This window comes from Xenopus tropicalis, chromosome 8, assembly GCF_000004195.4.
Source record: "Xenopus tropicalis strain Nigerian chromosome 8, UCB_Xtro_10.0, whole genome shotgun sequence".
NCBI classification, from domain to species: Eukaryota; Metazoa; Chordata; class Amphibia; order Anura; family Pipidae; genus Xenopus; species Xenopus tropicalis.
The window spans coordinates 83,369,103-83,390,643 of record NC_030684.2 but is presented as its reverse complement, the minus strand read 5'-3'; the positions used below and the strand labels follow the sequence as shown (position 1 = coordinate 83,390,643).

At 40.3% G+C, this 21,541-nt stretch overlaps 1 long non-coding RNA gene across 1 annotated transcript in view; it reads left to right on the top strand.

Moving 5' to 3' along the window:
- The window catches only part of LOC108648355, a 65,149-nt gene that overhangs the window by 17,854 nt on the left and 25,754 nt on the right, over nt 1–21,541 (top strand). The gene's annotated exons all lie outside the window — the stretch shown is intronic.

Genomic DNA, 21,541 nt, shown 5'->3' with positions numbered 1-21,541 from the left:
GGCAAAAATGTCTCTGAAAAATACGTTGTTGTAATCAGTAATCAGAAAATAAAAGCAGTCCTTACAAGGACTATTGGATTACAGCAGATGAGATCAGAAGGACAGCTGCCCACAGCAGCTACATACAGAGCAGTAGAAAGTAGATTACTAGTCAGCAAAGCTACCTAAACTGTCCCTCAAACCCCTGCACAGCTCTCTCCCTATGCTAACTCATCAAGCACACACAGGCAGAATGTAAAATGGCTGCTGGGCTTCGGTTTATATATGGAAGGGAGTGGTCCGGGGGTGGTCCAGGAGGGAGAGCTGCCTGATTGGCTGCCATGTATCTGCTGGCTCTGGGGTGAGAGGTCAAAATTTGGCTCCAGCTAAGGCGAACCCAAAATTGCGAACATCGCTAAAAGTTCGCGAACTTGCGAACTTGCGAACACCCGATTTTCGTGCGAATTAGCTCTCCGGCGAACAGTTCGCTACATCTCTACTTCTAACCCATGGTCAGTGCAACTGGGGACTATATACAGTACTGGATTTCTGTCCTGTGCTGCCCTAGACATTGCACCTCTGACTGCCCACCTCCTCCTTTGCCAACCTGCATATGTCCATTACAGTTTGAGTACCGTGAATGTGCCAATTGAGAATATAAGAGGTACCCCCACTTCCACCATATTTACCCGCAAGTGTCCAGCAGTATTAATTTTTTTTATTCTTAGCTTTCTATTTAGTCCCTCTCCTATTAATATTCCAGTAACTCATTGAAACCACTGCTTGGTTGTTTCGGTAAATAAGACCATAGCAACCAGATAGCTACAGAATTTCCAAACTGGAGAGCGGCTGAACAAGTAGCTAAAAAATTGAAAAACCACAAAAAATAAAAATGAAAACCAACTGCAATCTCTCAAAATATCAATGTCTAGGTCATACTAAAACTTGATTTAAAGGTGAACAACCCCAATCACAGTCAAATTTTTGCAGCATAAATCAATGCAGTCTGGTGCCTAGTTTCAAAATTGTTAGGCATTAAGACTTAATTAAGCAAATCTTTGTCCCATGTAGGTCCATTTTTCCTAGGTCCTATGTGCAAATGCTAGGTCCTTTTCCTTTCTAATATTGTCCTTTTTGTTGATTTCATTGGATAGATCTTGGTCTCCCCTTATGTAACATGGTCAGTATTGACAGTTTTTTTATATTTCTGTCCCATACACACACATATTTTGAATGGTTGTGGGAATGATTGTTCATTAGGTAGACTAGGTAAAGCTAAGGTACAGTGCAAAACTAGCAGATGTAAGGGTGGAAAGGATTGTATGATATTTATGGTCAGATTAAAATATACCTACAAATAGTAATGTCCTTTAAGCCTATCCAATTAAAATGTTCAAATATGTCTGATTGACAAAACTAGTTTTCTATCTTGTGATTTTAGAAGTATGCATATGGGCAACTTTAGATATACAAAGCTGACAAAAGTTTCTGGAAATATAAGGCGGCTTTCTTAAGTGTACAGGAAGATAATCATGTTCAATTACTTATGGGTAGGCAAGTGTACTAAAGCTCTAAGGGGTGCAAAACTGCACATCTATATATATTTGCAAATAGACTGTATATGTGGATGACCATGAACTGCCTACGCCTACACTCCTTACATGGCTTACACTCCTTCCTAAAGGAAAAGTTGCACCTGACATTTAGGAATTTGCTAGCAAGCTTAACTCTTTGAGTTCCATACTAAAGAATCCAAGAGCTATATTTGCTATATTTCACTCTTAGAACACAAGCTCTTTTTTTGCATGTTTTTTTTTTTAACATTTGGGCATGTGTTGCATAGAGGCTGCTACTGAATGCAGAGTAATTTAGCCTTTGCACAGATCTCATTTTATTGATTACAATTCTAGAGGAAGGCAAACACTGTCAGTATATCTGGAAGTCTGTATAGAAACAGTGCAGGAAAAACACAGCATTACAGTTAGCGTTACTAGGGAGCATTCTGTGTCACAAGATAAATTATAACTCATCAATGTTGGGAGCAATAGCTGTGCAACACAATCATAAATCTGTCTGAGACGAGTCGTATCAAATGTGTGTGGGTGCGAAGGTAATTATAGGGACAGATTTTTTCATACCCCTCATTACACAAAATGTATTCTTGTGGGGGGAGATGTGGTTGAACATAAAGTTTTACATAATAGTGGTTTCTTTTCCTTGGGGATCCTATCTAATCTCATGCTTCTTTGCAACATAAAGTGTGTTCATGGCAGTGCTATGAAGTAGTACTTATCCATGCGCAAAATGAGCTGACCAACATGAAAGAAATAATTACAGTCCTTGCTGCTTCGTCACAGTCTGTGGATAGACTGGTAAGAAAATTCCCTAGAAATAGCTCCATAAATGCTGTTGAATCCGTTTCTCAAAGCCAAGAGTTCGCCACAGACAAACTTAACCTGTTACTGGCAATCCAAGATCTACTGGAAAACAGGTACATTAATCCCAGGTCAATCATAATTTGCCATTTATTCCAGCATAGACTATAGTTCATGCTAAATGAACACAGTTCCAAGCAGTAACACTAAAATGTAAGCAGACAATTACTATCACAGGTAAATGTCTGAATAGTTTCATATATTTCCAGAAAGTCATCAGTTAATAATGCTGCTTCAGCAGAACTTTACACTGAAATCTGTATTTTTAAAAGAGTAATTTTATTTCAATTTTAAAATGTGACATGGGGCTAGATATGTAGTTTAGGGCAAGGGCAGACTTTCACATTTTCTGGCTGTTGCCATAGGTTTTAGTGCACGCACACAGAGAAGACAGAAAAGCGCAGTGCTGAGAGAATATACGCTCTGTCTGCCCTCGCCCTTAGTTTCCCAGGTGCCCCCAGTCATTTGACTTGCACTCATATAAACTTTAGTCACTCTTTACTGCTGCAGTGCAAGTTGGAATGATATCACCCCCCCCTCCCAGCAGCCATCAGCAGAACAATGTTAAAGGACAATGAAAGGTTAATATAAATTAAAATTAAGTCTAAAGGCATTCTTTTTAAGTACTTACTGCATATCTAAATTCCCAGATCCCTGTTTGCTTCTCTGAGATATGGTGCTGGCAGCCTACAGCAGTGTAAAGACTACAGTGACATCACTGAAATCTCTCTCCCTTCCTGTAGGCTGCCAGCGGCAGTCTTCCTATTCTCTGAGCATGTGTGTAACTTGATCCTGTCTCCTGTTCTGAGCTACACATGCCCACCAGCCAATCAGATGCGGATCTGGCAGAGGGGAGGGGGGGAGGGAATGAAACACATGTGCAATATGAAGCAAGGAGGGAAAGGAAGGGAGAATACCTTTTTAGAGATGGCTGCCTGTTCTAGAAAATGTGAAGTGTGATTGAGTAAATATATGATTAGGTGAGCCAAAAGTGTGGGGTTTTTACTAAACAATAGGAGGGCTATTGGGCAGTATGCTTTTTAAATTTTGACTTGCATTCTCCTTTAAGGTAGTAAAATAACTGCTTCCTGACACCTGTACTGCTAAAAATGCTCCCATGCGCAACCTTATAGCTGATATGATAACAGAACTCAATGTTAAAAATCTAAGTCCGGCTTACTCTATTCATGACTCCTTCAGTTACATTGAGTTGAAGAAACAATAGGTTATCTGAAAGCAGTTCTAATGTGTAGCGCTGGCGCCTTCTGAAAGCTCAGAATCAGGCCCAATGACCTGAGATGGCTGCCTACCCACAAATATTACAGCTAAAAAAAAATTTGTTAGTTCAAGATAGAATAACATTTTAAATGGCACAGTGACTTATTTGCAATGTAAATCGTGTAATTTAGAAATAAAAAGTACACCATAAAAATCATGGCCAAATCCCTTTAAATTGTTTGAAGCCAGGTTTATATGATTGGGCAGCAAAGTGCTGTAATGGCTATAACTGCTGCTTTGCACTGGGGTCCAGAGTTCAATTCCAACAATGGGACTATCTGCACAGAGATTGTACGTTCTCCCAATGCTTATATGGATATCCACCGCTTTTCTCTTTTTCTCCAGAACATACAGGCAGTTTATTTCTTGACAAAATTTACCATAATGTGTATGCAACTGTCATAAGGACTTTAGATTGAGTGCTCCAAGCTGACAGAAGCTGATATAAAGATGTTTAATCTTTCTAAAGATCTCTAAAATAAAAATAAAGAAGAAGAATTTAAAGGGACCCAACCCAAATATATTTACTCAAATGTGCCTATGTTCTCTTATTTTATAGACATAGGTCAGGCATTTTTCCTGTTTCATGTGGCATCTTTTTGATGTTGTCAGATTATGGCCATATCCCAGTTATGCTTCAGACCTCCAGATTTCTAGAGACAGGCGTATTATATGATACTATGGGGCACATTTACTAATCCACGAATGTCCGAAAAGCGTCAGTTTCGTAATGATCGGTATTTTGTGAATTTTTCGTAGCTGTTACGACTTGCGTGAATTGTCACGACTTTTTCGTAGCCGTCGCGCCAGGTTGGAGCTGCAGAGTGCCATTGAGTCCTATGGGAGGCTTCCAAAATCATGCAAAGTCTGAAAGGTTTGCCCGCCGTTTACGAGCGCTCAATAAGAAAAAGTCGCGACAATATACAAGCAAGTCGTAACGGCTACGAAAAAGTCACGACAATTTGCGAAAAAGTCGTAACAGCAACGAAAAAAATCACAAAAAATACGAAAAAGTCGCAAAATGTTCGTTTCCAATCCGAATTTTTCCCATTTGGATTCGTGGATTAGTAAATGTGCCCCTATGTGTCTCTACCTATGGGTGAAAGCCTGTGGACCAGATTTGGCCCCAAAGCGTCTCTGTCCCATTTCGCTTCACTAAAAATGAGAAATGCTAATGCATGATTTTTTTGACCCGCGTGCTCACAAACTAACTGAACAGTTATGTCCCATGTGGTGCCCCCTAAATTCAATGACTAACTAGGAGGTTGGAGAGCTGAAAGCAGGAAATAGTGTTCTCCCTATTATGTTAGACTTCTACTCACTCCAGCCTCTATTGATTACCTTTTTACCTAACTAACTTCATTAGAAATATTTTTTATTTTGCACAGTCTATCCATTTTACCCAGTTTCATTTTTACACTGAACTGTTCCTTTAATACATCCAAGGACAAAAAAATGTTAACTTGACCGCATTAGTCAATTGTTGTGGTACCCCAAGTACAAACAAACATCTGCAAATGTTCTCCACAATATAAACAAAAAACTTGTTTTTTATGCAAAGTCATTTTAATGGGATTTATTTCTTAGGCTTGGCACTGTGTGACCTGTATAAATCCCCTTCTGTGCTTCATAGTAGTAGTCATCACTTGGACCTGCCCAGCAATTAATAATGTTAAAGATCATGCAATACACTCCATGTAGTAAACATTTGGGTTGACTGTAGGAGTTTTTTTTATTGACAGTATGATAAACTACACTACACTAAGAATAAATACAGGGAGGAAATATATACAAAATGAAATGTTACTCAGAACGTTTAATGGCCTGCGGCATTTGGTGCAAATACCAAACCAGGAAGCTGACTCATTGTGAGCCACAACATCAAGTATCCTCACACAACCTTTTCCTGACTAAAAAAAGTATGGATTAGCAGTTACTAACAGTTTGAAGGGATACACATTAGAAACATACCATAGACACGTGCAAACATTCGCCTTTGAAGAGATAGTGTTGAATTGCGCAGATCCTCTTTAGATTCCACATTAGAGGGTATTTATAAAGCCCTATCACCATGTGTCATTGCCCTTAAGGAGGGTTGGCATCAATAATAAATGGTATGACAATAGAAGGTGTATGCACTATGAAGTCCAGGCAATAAGCTCCTACTTCAATACACCAGGACTATTGTGCTTATATAAAACATGGCTAAAATGGCTTTTTGCATCATTTACATCCTAACTAGTAACAGTGTTCTCTTTAAATGTTGACATGGGCAGTTGACAGATTTTCAAAATAAATAAAGCCAAATCAGGGAATATGTTTCATTAAATTGCCTAGCTCTACCAATGCTAGATAGACAAAGTATTGATTTACATGCTTCCTAAATCCCTACAAAGGGTCGTAAGTGAAACTTTATAGATATCAGGCCTTACTGGTACTTTGGGCATTTTAACAGACCTGATCCACTCATTTGAGTGCCATATGTTCTCATCAGGGAATGAACGAATAATGACTAAGGCACTGCAGTATCTTTTATTCTGTAAACCATCTAAGGCACCTTGTGAATACAGAGAGACATGAACCAGCTTACAGCTATGATGAACGTGTTGAGACTCCTGTCATCAATGTCTATCCAAAGCTGCAAACTTATATCTGGACATTTTTAAAATATTGTATTAACAATAACAATAATATTGACATAACAGGTATAAGCTGTAATATAATAATAATACCTTTTCAACCAGCATGCACTCTGTCATATAGCTTATATGCCAGTAAAGAAGCTGGAATCTAATACAGCCAGGCAAGTCCGACACCCTTGAATTTGGTTATACTGTTGTTTACTCCACGAATTACAGCTGAGTTACATCCTAAAATAATTAACAGAAAGTGTTAAAACAATAATGTCTCCCAGTGTGATGAGGAAACAGCTCCACACTGATCTTGTTCCAGTCAATTGGATGTCTGTATACAAAATGTTTTGTTGTCCCCAGTTAAAGTATTTGAATAAATAAAGTACATTAGAAGTGTCTCTGCTAATTGTCCCCGACATTTACACTGCGGGATGCAAATTGCTGTGTACCAATGGGTTTACTACTGGAATAATGATTTCATTCACGTTGCTGATGCTAAGATACCTGTGCCAGGAACAGCCTTAGAAACAGTTTTAGAAATATTTCACATTTCTCTTTTCCTTTACTAAACTGCTTCCGGTATCACAAATTAAGCTGCATCCTGAAAGTTCTTCTTTAATCTATTTCTTGTAGTTAGCCCCTTAAAGAAATGTAAACCCTATATTTTAGTACCATGTATAGTATATAAATTGGGCATATGTCCCTAACCCAAACCACACTATTTGTACTGCATACAGGGCCGCCATCAGAAATCACAGGGCCCCTCACAACAAAATGTTCTGGGCCCCACCCTGCCACGCCCCCAATGGCCCCTCCCATCAATACAAGGGACACACAAGCATTGGTAGCGAGGTCCCCCTAATACATTGGTAGCCAGGGCCCCCTAAAACATTGGTAGCCAGGGCCCCCTAAAACATTTGTGGCCAAGGGTTACGTTTTGCATTAGTGCCAGCCCAGGGCCCCCTAAAACATTGGTGGTCCTCCCCCAGTGTCCCCATACAATGGCCCGCTCTCCGCTGCTTCCTTACTGCTTCTTGCCGCTCCCCCCCCCAGAATCCTCCTGCTTCTTCCAGGGCCCCCCAAGCATCCTTCAGCTCCCCCCCCCCAGCATCCTCCACCTTCCCCCAGGGCCCCCCCAAGCATCCTCCACCTTCCCCCAGGGCCCCCTCAAGCATCCTCCACCTTCCCCCAGGGCCCCCCCCCAAGCATCCTCCACCTTCCCCCAGGGCCCCCCCCAAGCATCCTCCACCTTCCCCCAGGGCCCCCCAAAGTAACCTCCACCTTCCCCCAGGGCCCCCCCAAGCATCCTCCACCTTCCCCCAGGGCCCCCCCCAAGCATCCTCCACCTTCCCCCAGGGTCCCCCCAAGCATCCTCCACCTTCCCCCAGGGCCCCCCCAAGCATCCTCCATTCCTCTCCCCCCGCCGCCGCCACCGCCACCATCCTTCTGCTTCCTCCGGCTTCTCCTGCATCTCCTCACCTGCGTCAACCCTGGCTTCAGTTGTGTCTTCCACTATGTCCCGAGCTCCCCGCTACATGTGCGCTTTTATAGGGCTGCGCCCCGTGCGTGTGACGTCAGTACCCACAGGGCGCAACCTTATAAAAGCACACATGTAGCGGCGAGCTCGGGACATAACAGCGGACGCCAGCGATGAAAGTAACAGGGCCCGGAGTTTATTGAAGGGGGCCCGAGCTAAAAAAAACTCTAGCACAGCCGGGCCCCCTTTAAAAGCCCGGGATAACTGTCCCCCCTGTGCCCCCCCGATGGCGGCCCTGACTGCATATATCCCCTTCGTTCTCCAGCACCTTCACATTTTCCAAAAACAAATTAGCAGCTTTCACAAGGCAGCCTTTTAACACATCTTCAGTGATACTTACATCTGCGAACAACACGTGTGGTATAAAATTCATGCAGTGACGAATGCAGGCTTACACAGGCAGAACTTATTTTGATAAAAAGTCTTGCGTGGGTTGTGCCCTGTAATGGTTAAACTGAGCTCAGGACAGGGGGTTAGGAGAAAAAAACATGTGTAACCCATTTTGGCGGCAATTAGACAAAGACCAGTTAGATAGGCTATAGAGCATGGGGTACACTGGACACAGGATGGGCTTTCACTATATAGAAAGATCAAGTAGGAGGTAGCTAAAACTCACTTAGGCTGTGTGCAAATTAAATAAATGAAGAACACCAGAAGGTTGTTGGCACAAACTTAAACAGAACTGGTTTTATTGTCCAAGACAATTGACCCACTGGCAAAATGTACCCATAATGCAAATGTAGAGCAAATGGATTTGGCAGGTTCAAAGCAGAGCAAGCAGAATAAAGATGCGCCACTGTGGAGAGTATTCTGGGTAGTGACAAAGTCACTCTAGTGGTCCGGATCCCATACAGCAGACCTAGATCAGGGAGAATAAGCTTCACCTGATACCCTTGTCATTACTGTGGTCCCTTCACTAAGGTAGCAGAATGTGTAAAGGAGAATACTTCCAGCTATCTCTCCTGGTTGGAGCTAGAAACCTGCTCTTTCTAATTAAAGCTGACTATCCCACTCTCCTAGAAAGTGCTATTACATATATCTATCCTATGCTAGCTAATCCTCCAAACACTTCTGGGCCGTGTGGATCCCTTCCAGGCTCCCTGGATTACATTCACGCAGATCAACTGCTGAAGGCCAAGAAGGAAGATCCACCCCTTGCTAGACACATGTTAGAGTGTGATAGGGAGTGGTCTAACCTTTGAGCAAAAAATACAATATAAGTAAATAAGAAAATCTGTTACATGGGCTTCTGCCCACTAACAGTGAAATAAGGAAGGGTAGGGTTTAAAGCTATAGGGAATGTTAACCCTATAGGTCCCTAAATATTCCTCCAGCAAAGTGCACAGCTAGAGCAAAGTTTCTATGTAAACCAGCAGTGTTATCTCTTTATTAGCTGCTAGACGGGAAGAATTGAACATGCTGTCAGTCAACAGGAATCCTAAGTGATTAGGGGACGCTGCAGCCTTACTATTAACCTCTGAACGACAGGAGTGGCAGGTATTTAAAGATTTCAAAGAGGCTGTTCACTGAATATATTTTTTGTGGAGCTTTACATGTCCTTTAAACATATTCTGACATCACTTTATGTAGCTGCTTTACTTTAAAAAAATAGCAAACCTAAAGGGGTTAGTAACTACTTGCTGTAGATTTCCTTGCAAGACATTGCCCTGACAGGAAACAGAAGACCATAAACATTTAAAAGTTAAAAGTAATCTGCATAAGTTATAGATCTTTGATCACTACAAGCAAAACCACATTCCAAAAGGTTTTATGATAAATAACATGTAAGCCACTGTGCTGAATAACCATCATACCTGGCCAGTATGATTAGGAATGTTATCAGGAGGGTGGGCGTAAAGGTTAGTACTGGCCATAGCACAGATAGGCCCCTTGTCTTTAGTACATCCCAGGGCACAAGTTGTCCTTAAGGTACAACCAGCATGCTGCTTAGGTTAAATGTGCTTTCTTTAAATGTGGTTGCATGCTTTTCCACTTGCACTATTGCATTAAAGTCATGGTATACTGCATATTTAGTTTGCTACTGCAAAAGCAAATACACTCCAGTGCATTGCAAATTTGCAACAAATCATGTCTTGACTTTAGTAGAGGTCAATAGATGTGCCCTTGTGAGTTATCACACACAATGTTGTATGCAAGCAATAATTACAAGCAAGTTTGCATAAACTTCAGAGCAAGACCTAAATTACTCCACTCAAGGATAATGGCAGGCACACAGGGTGATTTGTAACATTTTGTCACCCTAGTTTTAAGCTGAAGTGACAAGTGTTTGACACAAAAATATGCTGTACTACATTATTATGTATTAAAACGACAATCCATTGATAGCACCAGGCAATTCCAATTCTAATGGGGTCCATACGGTAGAGTATTTAGTTCCTTTATTATAAAACTACTACTACTACTACTTTAGTAAAGAAAAGATTAAAATTGTACCCTTTGGTTTCTGGCTGCTTTTAACCCCGCACATCCTGGACTCTCACGGGTTACTTTGGACTGCACTAAGACAAATGTTTTTTAAAGATAGTCTGATACCTAGGCAAGCAAAGTGACGGCCTGATAAGAGAAAGAGATTCATTATACATTTTTTACAGGAGTAAAGGAGTCAAGGGGAGACAAGGTTGAGGGTGGATAGCATTTTTGTTAATGGACACATAGTTTATTTTGCTGATTGCATTACATTTGCAGTAAAAATTGTGTCTGGTAATATCTTTTGCTATAGAGGAGGAAGTCAGAAATAATTCCAGGAGAGAGTAACACTGCCTTTGTTGGTTCTCATGTGTCATTTGGCCACAAACATGAATAAAGGTTTATGTCTCATGTTCAAGTGGCTCAGCAAATACTTTGGCTATGGTTTGATTGGTATCTGCATCTCTAGCTTACAGTATGTGTGTATCTAATGGTAACTGATAAATTCTTATTAAACAAGGTTGCATGGGATTTTTTATGGTCAGCATATTTTGTAGCATAGCAGAAACTCTGATGCATAGCCTTTGAACTTTGGGACATTGCCACCAAATATGAGCTATGTTGGTATTATAAGAAGGAAACCATTAAGCACTTCCAGATGGCACTAGGTACCACATAGAAAGGTATTAGTAGAGGTTATTAGAGGTTTCTTAGCCAGTTTGTTAATTGAACATTTCAAGGTGTTGACCATGTAATGTTTTGGGTCTCCTTGTTACATTCTCTGTTTTAATTCACTTTCCTTCTCATAACTATTCATTTGCCTCTGTTGTTTAGGTGTTTGTAAAATGTGAACATGTAACTGTGACCCCCAGAAGAATAGGAATCTGGATAATAATGAAATTAATATCTTGATATGAAAATAAGTGTTCTGGTGACAAATTATGACTTTGAATGTTTGCCTTTAGTGCATTAGGGGGATACCAAATGGGCTTTGCTTACGTTTATACATTTCTATAGACTGGGCTCTTAAATGGTTTCTTTCCAGGAACCCATAATATGATGCTCAGTATGAGAGCGGATAATATTCTTATTCAGTTGCCGCCACCTGTGGTGCTTTGCTACCAAACAAATCCCTTGTTTACCTGTGATGCATAATCATAGCAACAAATGTTAGGGATTCTCAGCCCCCCTTTGTATTTGCTTTGGTTGTAACTGGAAATTTAAATTAGTGTGTTACCCGAGGTAGTGTGTTACCCGAGGTAGTGTGTTACCCGAGGTAGTGTGTTGATCCATGTATGCTTATTATAAAGGGATTCAGTGAATCTGCCCTGGGGGCTGGTAATTGGACAGGTTCTAAACTAATGTAAGAGCTTGGGTAGAACTATCATATTTATTGCACTGTTTTGACCAAAAATGGATATTGGCAGTTGCACTAGCTTACTAAAAAGCCCTCACAGTCTCCCCCACAAAGGAAGATCATTCTGCTTGTTTAGGTCTGAAAGGTCTTCTGTGATGTTTGTTAGTGTTTTTAATGAGAAATGATCACATTGTTTAAAATATTAATTCCTACTAAGTAAATGGTAGAAATTCAAACTGTACAAATAAACACTTCCACTATGAATCAGTCTGTAGGAGGGACAAACCAATGTAGTCTGCTTACAGGCCTTAAAGCAATACATTGGTATCACAATTCTACTGATAAAAGGAGTACCATCTGGGGATATCATGACGCACCGGAAGTTGGGATGCTCCCAAAGGCAATGATTAGAGGGTCTTTGTCCTCTCAGTTCTGTCACTTTTCTTTGATTCAGTCATACTTATATGTTCAGGGCTTGGACGTATCTGAAACTGGTAACTCCTAACAGACTCACCTGCATTTATATAGATTTCTCTCTAACTCTTGCCACTTTTCTTGTGCTGCTTGCCTGAAATGTGTTTTTTTCTAGTACTTTTATACTTCTGTATCCTTATATGTTTTGTGGGAAGATTAGCTTTTATAATGGTATACAAAAGGTATTCTTATGCATAGAATGAGACAGGGACACCAAAAATACAGAAAAAGCAATGCTTTGATAGACTGCACAAAATAAAAAATATTTGTAATATAGTTAGTTAGGCAAAATGTAATCTATAAAGGCAGGAGTGGGCAGATGTCTAACATAATAGCCAGAACTTTTCCTGCTCTCTAACTTCTTAGTTATTCAGTGACTTTAGTGGGGGGGCACATGGGACATAACTGTTCAGTTAGTTTGTAAGCAATCAGGTCAGATTCAAATGCAAACTAACTGAACAGTTATGTCCCATATGGCCCCCCTCAAGTCACGGATTGGTTACTGACTGCGTATGGCTTAGAGCGCTGTAAAGGAGGAAGTTGTTTTCTGGCTATTATGTTTGACATATTGAAACTGCAGCCAAAAAAACTACTGCTCTGTGAGGCTACAGTTTTATTTACAGTTGTTGTTACTTTGCATTACTTATCTTCTATTCAAGTCCTCTCCTATTCATATATGTCTTTAATTCAAACCACACCCTGGTTGCTAAGGTAATTTGGATCCTAGCAACCAAATAGCTGCTGAAACTCTAAATGGAAGAGCTGCTGAACAAAAATCGAAATAATTAAAAAACCATAAATAATAAAAAATGAAGACCAATGCAATTTGTCTCAGAATATCACTCTCTACATCATACTAAAAGTTAACTCAAAGATGAACATCCCTTTTAAATCTACTTTTCAATGACTGTGAAATGTACATAGCCACAGAGACACAGTAGCCATTTACCACTTCAGATCTTCTATATGATAATCAGACATATGGTGGATATATACAATGTCAATGCTATTCAGCTCAAAAAGGTGTGTTATTTATATGTACAAATATGTACCACTACATTAATAATCTCATTAGTTCTCCATAAAACAGATGGCAACCTTGTATATATGAGTGAGTGCCTCCAGCACCCAGAGGCATATGGCTGAATAAGTGTCTGCCTAAGCTAATAATTGGAAAAAAAATATATATATATAATGTAAAATGATTGGAGAAGGAATCACAGTAAATGGAAAATTATGCTGTCTGGGGTTTAGTAGGGACATTTGAGGGACTGGAGTGTTAATTGTGGTGATGTCTGAGAAAGGAGGGCAACTGTGGTGCTGCAGGGTAAATCCTGCTGAGTCTGACAACTATGGGCTTTGAGTGGATTTTCTTGCAGGGAAAGAGAGGGGAGTTGTGGGGCATTCAAGGTAAATCCTGCTGGGGACTGTCCTCCTCTATGAATTGATGAATAGTTATGAATAACTTGGTGACATTAGAGGATGTGACTTTATGAAAGAGCGGATTGTCACAGAGAGCTCATTATTATAAATAGCACAATATCTCATTTATCAACACTGGGGTAAATGTACTCCCAGACAGTAACCTATAACAACCAATCAGTGATTAGTATTTCTTAGTTGGCTGTGGATAGAATAATGAAAGGCAACATTTGATTGCTTGCTATGTGCAACTGTCCAGGTGCAAATTTGTCTAGTCTGGTAATTAAGCACCTTAGGGGTTGTAGAAAAACATATAAACATTAGCAAAAAGTGAGGCTACATCTGTCATAGAAGCTACAGGATTGGTTTTTGATAGGGATGAGCAACCTTTTCAGCTGGTACAGGTTTATGGCAAAGTTTGTGGTTTCTGTTTCACCCTGAAATAAAATGTGGTTTGTTCATGCTGGAAAAAATTCCATCACGTGCCCGATTTCTTCCACATCAACCAGTGGGATCAAAGCTTACCCCAGCCCTCCACTTGTGTATCAGGTTGTTAGGGCACTGTGCATGGAAGAAATTGGCAACATGGGAGCCTATTTTTCTATGAAGAACAGTTGTAGCATGTCGTTAAAGGGGGTTGTTCAACCTGCAATTACTTGTACATACTTTCATGCACATGATTGCAGAGTGAAGAAAGGAAACAACACAGGTCACATACAAAACTTTGTGTCACTTGTGCCCCCCCCCTCCACACACCATGCACCCAGCCCCTTCTATTCCGACTGTATCGCTCCTCAACCTCTGTGCTGCTCATCTGATCAATTCTCCTCATCTGAACGGCACTGGCTGCAGTTTAGAGCCACACTTTTCTGTATCACAGAGAAGATTTAACTCTAAATCTTGATCTTGCCCCTTGATCTGTTTGAACATCAATCATTTCTACAAACTGTGCAGAGAAAGAATGAAAAAAATAGAAAGCAATAGCACTCAGAGCAATTCCAAGTAGGGCGAACCCTTGCAAATATTATTGTTTGTGCACCGGCCTCTCATTTTGGAGTTCTAGGGTGTGCCCAGAGAAAGAATAAACTCTGCCTGACTGCCCAACAGATAAACTGAGCAGGAGTTTCAGTGTTAAATCTTCAGTGCATCTCCTGGGACAGCACAAAATGGCCAAAGTGGAGCTAAGGGTTGTTACATGCTGCTCTATGTGCTGCCAAGGCATGTACAGAAAAAAATGTGCCTAACCATGCTCACTGTTTCCCTCTTGTTTGAACATAACTTATCTGCCTTCTTGAACTTAAGGTGGCCATGCAACAGGCAGATTTCAGCTGTCAGTTTGGGTGCCTTAGACAGACTTGGCAGCTTACCTGCCTGTGTATGGGGCCCTACGACTGGCTCCCCCGACTGATATATGGGCAAAAATTGACCAGATGTGGATAGGCTTGATTTTTCATCAGATCAGGGACCACATTGGCTAATTAATGCAGTCCTCACTCTGACTTTTCCTAATCCCCTTCATTGCAATGAGATTGTTTGGCTGAACAATCAGGTTAGCGCAATATAGCCCACTCAAGGTGAGCATATCAAGGGAAAGATATGCTCGTTTGGCAACCTCGCCAAATGAGCAAAACTTAGCGTGAATAACCACCTTAAGTCACTGCAGCAGTGTGATCACTTATTCTGATAATAAGCCTAAAAGCAGAAGCGGCACTGATTCATACAGTGCTTATTAGGGAATAGGAGGACAGGGACGCAGTTAAGTTATAGGACAGGCGCATTCGCAGTACAAAGTGATACTATTACTGCCCCCGCTCTGCATTACACAAGGTGGTGTGTGCTCCTGTAAACAAGTGGTGAAAGTTGTCGGTGACCTCCTACTCCAGGAGCATATACAGGGATCTGTCACTGAGAGAAATGGCAACTGAGAAATGGGGAGCATGTCAGAGCATCTATGGAGGCACAGGTCTTCCCTGCTAAAGGACTGAAACCCAAAGCAAAATGTGTTGCATTTCTAACTTAATGGCTCTTGCATTAGATCACATTTTTTAAGATGCCACATGCTGTATTTTTTGCATTTTCAGGGTTGCATTCAAAAACGTACAAAAACGTACTTAGGCGCAATTAAAAAAATATATGCCTGTATGTAAGAGCCCTAAAATTTTTTGTGAGAATTATCATATATCATTAAATCATTTAACTCCCCCACAATAGCTGCTGATCTTCTTCCTGTAGTTACTTCTATTCCCAGGCCAGACTTGGTGCATTTTTAACATGTCAACACAACTTAATTGTTGTATAGCTGTAGTCTGTAGCTGACACAAGTCAGCCTGTCTGTAACTAGTTTTACTAATCTAGAATCCCTAAACTATCACTGCAAAACTGCCACTATCATGCCTTTTCAGTCACTATCTAACTGCTCCCAAACCTTTTTGTATACGTCATCCCTTTAAATATTACCCACCCCTTAACTATGTTTTATAATGGATACATATTACAGTACGTCAAAAAACAAAAATCCCACACCATCCCACTCGCACATCACCAAGCATAAAAGTCCCATACCAACGGCCATTTAGGGGACACTGTTGGTGACATGAGTAAACACTGAATAAGTATGAAGCAAGTATTATGATCTCTGTAGAGTCTTGGATCGGTTGTCTCTCTGGGTCAGGAAATAGTCTTTTCCATCTCCTAGTGAAATGCATGTCCCTGTGTGGATGTTATATGGGTGACAGGTTTGCTGATACAAGCAGATTTATTATTTAAATCCGGCAGTATAAACAGTGAGCATTGTAACAGGCTCCTCGCTTCCTTATCCCAGAGACCCATCATAATCCCCGTTGCTTCTCTGGGAGCCAGAGATAACTCTTCAAGAAACAGAAATGTTTGGAGTTATAATACAATATCTGCTGTATTTTCTCTCTCTCTCTATCCCTTAAGGGAAACTGACTTGGTGAAAAGTATATTTTTCTTTTTTTCGAAATCCAAGGTTGCATATAAATAAGATGCTGAAATGAAGCTTTTCAGTAGCCCTGTAATTGCCAAATGCATCACCATTTACAAATTAATCTCAGCAATAAATGAAGTGCATGTCACATGGAAATACGAGGGATAGCATAATCACTGTAAAAAGAGCAATACAAAGCACTGTGAAATCATACTCATCTCATGTCAGCCTGCTGTAAAACTATTTACATTTACTACATGGTCAGCCTAAGGTTAATAACATCAGATTACAGCGTGAAGGAAGGGGATTCGATCAGAGACCAAGGCTGTTCCAGAGAGATTTTCAAAGTACAGTCACCTTTACACCATGGTGGACTCTGGAGGAGCTGTGCACTAGTAACCATCCAGCTGCACTCACTTTGTCCCACAGTAAAAATTCGGAACCTGTATGGAACCTGTTATCCAGAATGCTTGGGAACTGGAGTCTTTTTGTACTTTGGGTGTCCACAGTCTAATAAAAATAATTTAAACATTAAATAGACCTAACAGGATTGTGTTTCGTCCAATAAGGATTAATTATATCTTAGTTATTACAGAGAGAAAAAAAGAAATAATTAAAAAAATAATAATAATATTTGATTAAAATGGACTCTATAGGAGGTGACCTTCCTGCAATTTGGAGCTTTCTGGATAATGGATCCCATACCTGTACATTAAATAAAGGAGCACTAGCCTTAAGGAAGAGGGGAAGTTAAGGGCATCAGGTGACCACCAGCAGTGAATAGGAAGACACACTCACTACACTGATCATATGACTGTTCAACCTTAATGTATTTTTTTGTGACGTAGATGGACATGAAAGGTAGGAAATATAAAAAAGGATGGGGAGGATACTAGAAATACCCTATGGTTACTTCAAGGTGGAATTTATTATTGCACAGATTTACACAGGTCAATATTAAATATCTACCATGTCATATGACACTAAAGTAAAATAATGTAGGTATCTTAGAAGTGCTGTTCCACTACCCACAGCCAAAAGCTGTATGTCAGATGATATACAGTCCCAAAATGGCTTCACGTATCATCCAGATCCTATCCTTATGCCAGTACATCTTTTTCTCTTCTGCAGCTATATATACATAGTGTGAAGTCCCAAAGCACAGGGTACTGTCAGATGTGCATTAGGTGCACTGAGTTCATACGCACCAATTTCAGAATTCACTTGCCCACACAACAGAAGCAGAAGATTTTGTGCATTTGGCATATGGCTACTGGCTGAGAGAAAATACATGCCATAAAAAGTTTGGTTTGTGACATATCTCCTATTTCTTTGTTAGGTACCAGTTGTTTAATATTTTGTAAAAATTCTCTTGATGTGTCATGCTTTTTGTATATCTCTGAGTTCTGATAATTTGTTACATTCATGGTGGACCTGCTCTTATAGCCAAACCCTCTGGTATTCAGCCTTTTCTCTAATAAAATCCTTTACAGTGGCTTGCAAAAGTATTCGGCCCCCTTGAACTTTTCCACATTTTGTCACATTACAGCCACAAACATGAATCAATTTTATTGGAATTCCACGTGAAAGACCAATACAAAGTGGTGTACATGTGAGAAGTGGAACAAAAATCATACATGATTCCAAACATTTTTTACAAATAAATAACTGCAAAGTGGGGTGTGCGTAATTATTCAGCCCCCTTTGGTCTGAGTGCAGTCAGTTGCCCATAGACATTGCCTGATGAGTGCTAATGACTAAATAGAGTGCACCTGTGTGTAATCTAATGTCAGTACAAATACAGCTGCTCTGTGACGGCCTCAGAGGTTGTCTAAGAGAATATTGGGAGCAACAACACCTGGTCAGAGTTGATGGGAAGATGGATGGAGCCAAATACAGGGCAATCTTGGAAGAAAACCTCTTGGAGTCTGCAAAAGACTTGAGACTGGGGCGGAGGTTCACCTTCCAGCAGGACAGCGACCCTAAACATAAAGCCAGGGCAACAATGGAATGGTTTAAAACAAAACATATCCATGTGTTAGAATGGCCCAGTCAAAGTCCAGATCTAAATCCAATGGAGAATCTGTGGCAAGATCTGAAAACTGCTGTTCACAAACGCTGTCTATCTAATCTGACTGAGCTGGAGCTGTTTTGCAAAGAAGAATAGGCAAGGATTTCAGTCTCTAGATGTGCAAAGCTGGTAGAGACATACCCTAAAAGACTGGCAGCTGTAATTGCAGCAAAAGGGGGTTCTACAAAGTATTAACTCAGGGGGCTGAATAATTACGCACACCCCACTGTGCAGTTATTTATTTGTAAAAAAATGATTGGAATCATGTATGATTTTCATTCCACTTCTCACGTGTACACCACTTTGTATTGGTCTTTCACGTGGAATTCCAATAAAACTGATTCATGTTTGTGGCTGTAATGTGACAAAATGTGGAAAAGTTCAAGGGGGCCGAATACTTTTGCAAGCCACTGTAACTCCCCCACAATAGCTGCTGATCTTCTTCCTGTAGTTACTTCTATTCCCAGGCCAGACTTGGTGCATTTTTGACATAATTGTTGTGTAGCTGTAGTCAGCCTGTCTGTAACTAGTTTTACTAATCTAGAATTCCTAAACTATCACTGCAAAACTGCCACTATCATGCCTTTTCAGTCACTATCTAACTTCTCCCAAACCTTTTTGTATACGTCATGTGCACCTGTACCTATTGCTATTGTTTTCTGTTACAGAAAGGGAATAATGCGGGTTTAGTAATAAAACTGGAGCAAGCATATTCTTTCTGTGTTTTGTACCTCTTAACCCACAAAGTAACAAAAAGATGCAGACAAGGGAATGCACAAGGTGAATTAAACCACATGCCTCTTTTAAAAAGAACAAAAGCCTACAAATGAATATGATTAGAAATTGTGTATTTTATATACATACCAACAGAGAGGTTCAGCACTCGTATAACTCTAATGACCCAGGTCCAAGACTTCAAAGTTATCCACAGGAGCTTGCCATTGTGGATCTTGTCAGTGGCACTGTACATGCACAGTGCACTTTGGCCAATTACTCTTAGGGGTCATTAGAAATCATGAAGCAGAAAATGAGTTTCCTCATTATTAGCGCAAGAAAATTCGAGAAACGGCAAAAAATTCACGAAACACATTTGTCTGATATTTATTCTCTTTTGAGTTTGCAAAATCCTGGAGATTTCCCAAACTCAGGGCAAATTGATGGCAAAATATTTGACTATTTGCATTGACAGCCAGCGCAAGTTAGATGAAAGCTGATTGTATCTCCTGTTTGTCCTGGCTGTCATTTTCTCAATGCCTGTGCCAAGCAAAAGAGATCTCCTGCTTGGCACAGGCATTGCAAACAGAAATGGCAGGCAGCACAAGCAGGAGATACAATAGCAAATCTGTCTGCAGCAATTTTTTTCACCCATCCCTACATGATCACGGCTTATATGCTGTATATTATAGGTCTGTCACTTGACTTAGACAACTGACAACAGAGCATGTGTTATCAGCGCATGTGCTGTGAATAAAGTTCTTCTAAAGACTTCCCTGAAAGTGCATTAGTAAGTGCAGTGTTCCCGCAATGCATCATATAACACAAAATTACCTCCATGACACTCACAGTGCATAAAGGCCCTGTCTACTTCATGTAAATGGTCCCAAAACGCTTAGCATGATAAAAGGTATAAAAAACATCAGGTATTATTTCTTAGCATACAGTGCTATCATCGTATCTTGTTTCTTATGCTTTTAAAGCTTTCCTCTCTGCTGCCTTCTTACCAGTGTTTTATTTCCATTCCACTGTTGGAATGGAAATAAACCTTTTAACCTTTTGTTCACCATATTTTACAATATTTGTTACTTACTGTGGGTGTTTCCACCCATCTTTTTTCCCATTCCTAATTTTTTTCTCTTATTCTCTGCTTTCTTAATCTTTAGCCTTGTCTCCTTCCTCATTTATACTTCAAATGCAAGATTGGCAGACAGGCTGACAATCCACGATTTGGACACTTAGATAGAATAGAATTCATCATTTTGCCTGTGACTACTACACATCCGCACACCAAACTTGGATAAAAAAGGGGATATACACGTAAAGACCTGCTTGTTTGGCGAGGTCGGATTTGTCTACCAATATGCCCATCTAAGGTGGGCGATATTAGGTGAATTTGATCGAATTACAGTGACAGGTATAGGAGCCGTTGGAGTAAGGACGCATCAATACGGCAATGGGAAAATTAAGCCTGTTTAATCGACACTGGCCTGATTTTCAGCCAGATAATGTTCAGAGAAACCTGTCAGGGGTCTCCATACACAGGCAGATAAGCTGCTTAATCTGCTTGATTAGAATCGGCAGTGTAAGTCTGCCCGTGTTTGGCCACTTTTACATATAAGACCAAGTAAAGTAGCTGTCTGCCGATCAGAAAATCAAGCTTGTGCATAATGCAGGCTGTATCATGAACATGGATATATGAAATTGTTAGATTTAGAAATTCACATTTTATGTTTAAAAATCCATAAAAATAGGGTATACTCATTAAGGATAGCAGCATGGGTCTATGATTATATCTAGGGGAATAGTTTATTTACATTGATAATCCTGTTCTTTATTTGCTTTGCTGCTGCGCATTTCACTTTGAATTCTGTAAGTTTCCTACTTCTCGGCTTTTTTATGTGGAATTTTATCTCTTGTCAACTAATAGAAAAAAGATTTTCATTATTCTGTAATAGTTAGCTGTGTTTAAACCCCTGAATTGCATTAGCTTCTCTCATAGATGCAGTTGTGCACCTGCTAGCATTCAAAGCACTTGCACCTGGAATTGGCGAATAAGCCCTTTAGGGCTCTTACACACAAGGGTTTTAGGCTCCACTTCCCCACAGTGGAATTCAAGAAGAAACGCAGATAATTTTTCCAGATGCTGTTGCACTCATTGAGGCACAGGCAAGTGGCCAATGGAGGTGGGACGCAACTTGATGTATTCCTGTGTTTCCCTGAAACGCCTATATGTAACAGTCCTTAATTTAATTACCAAATAATTA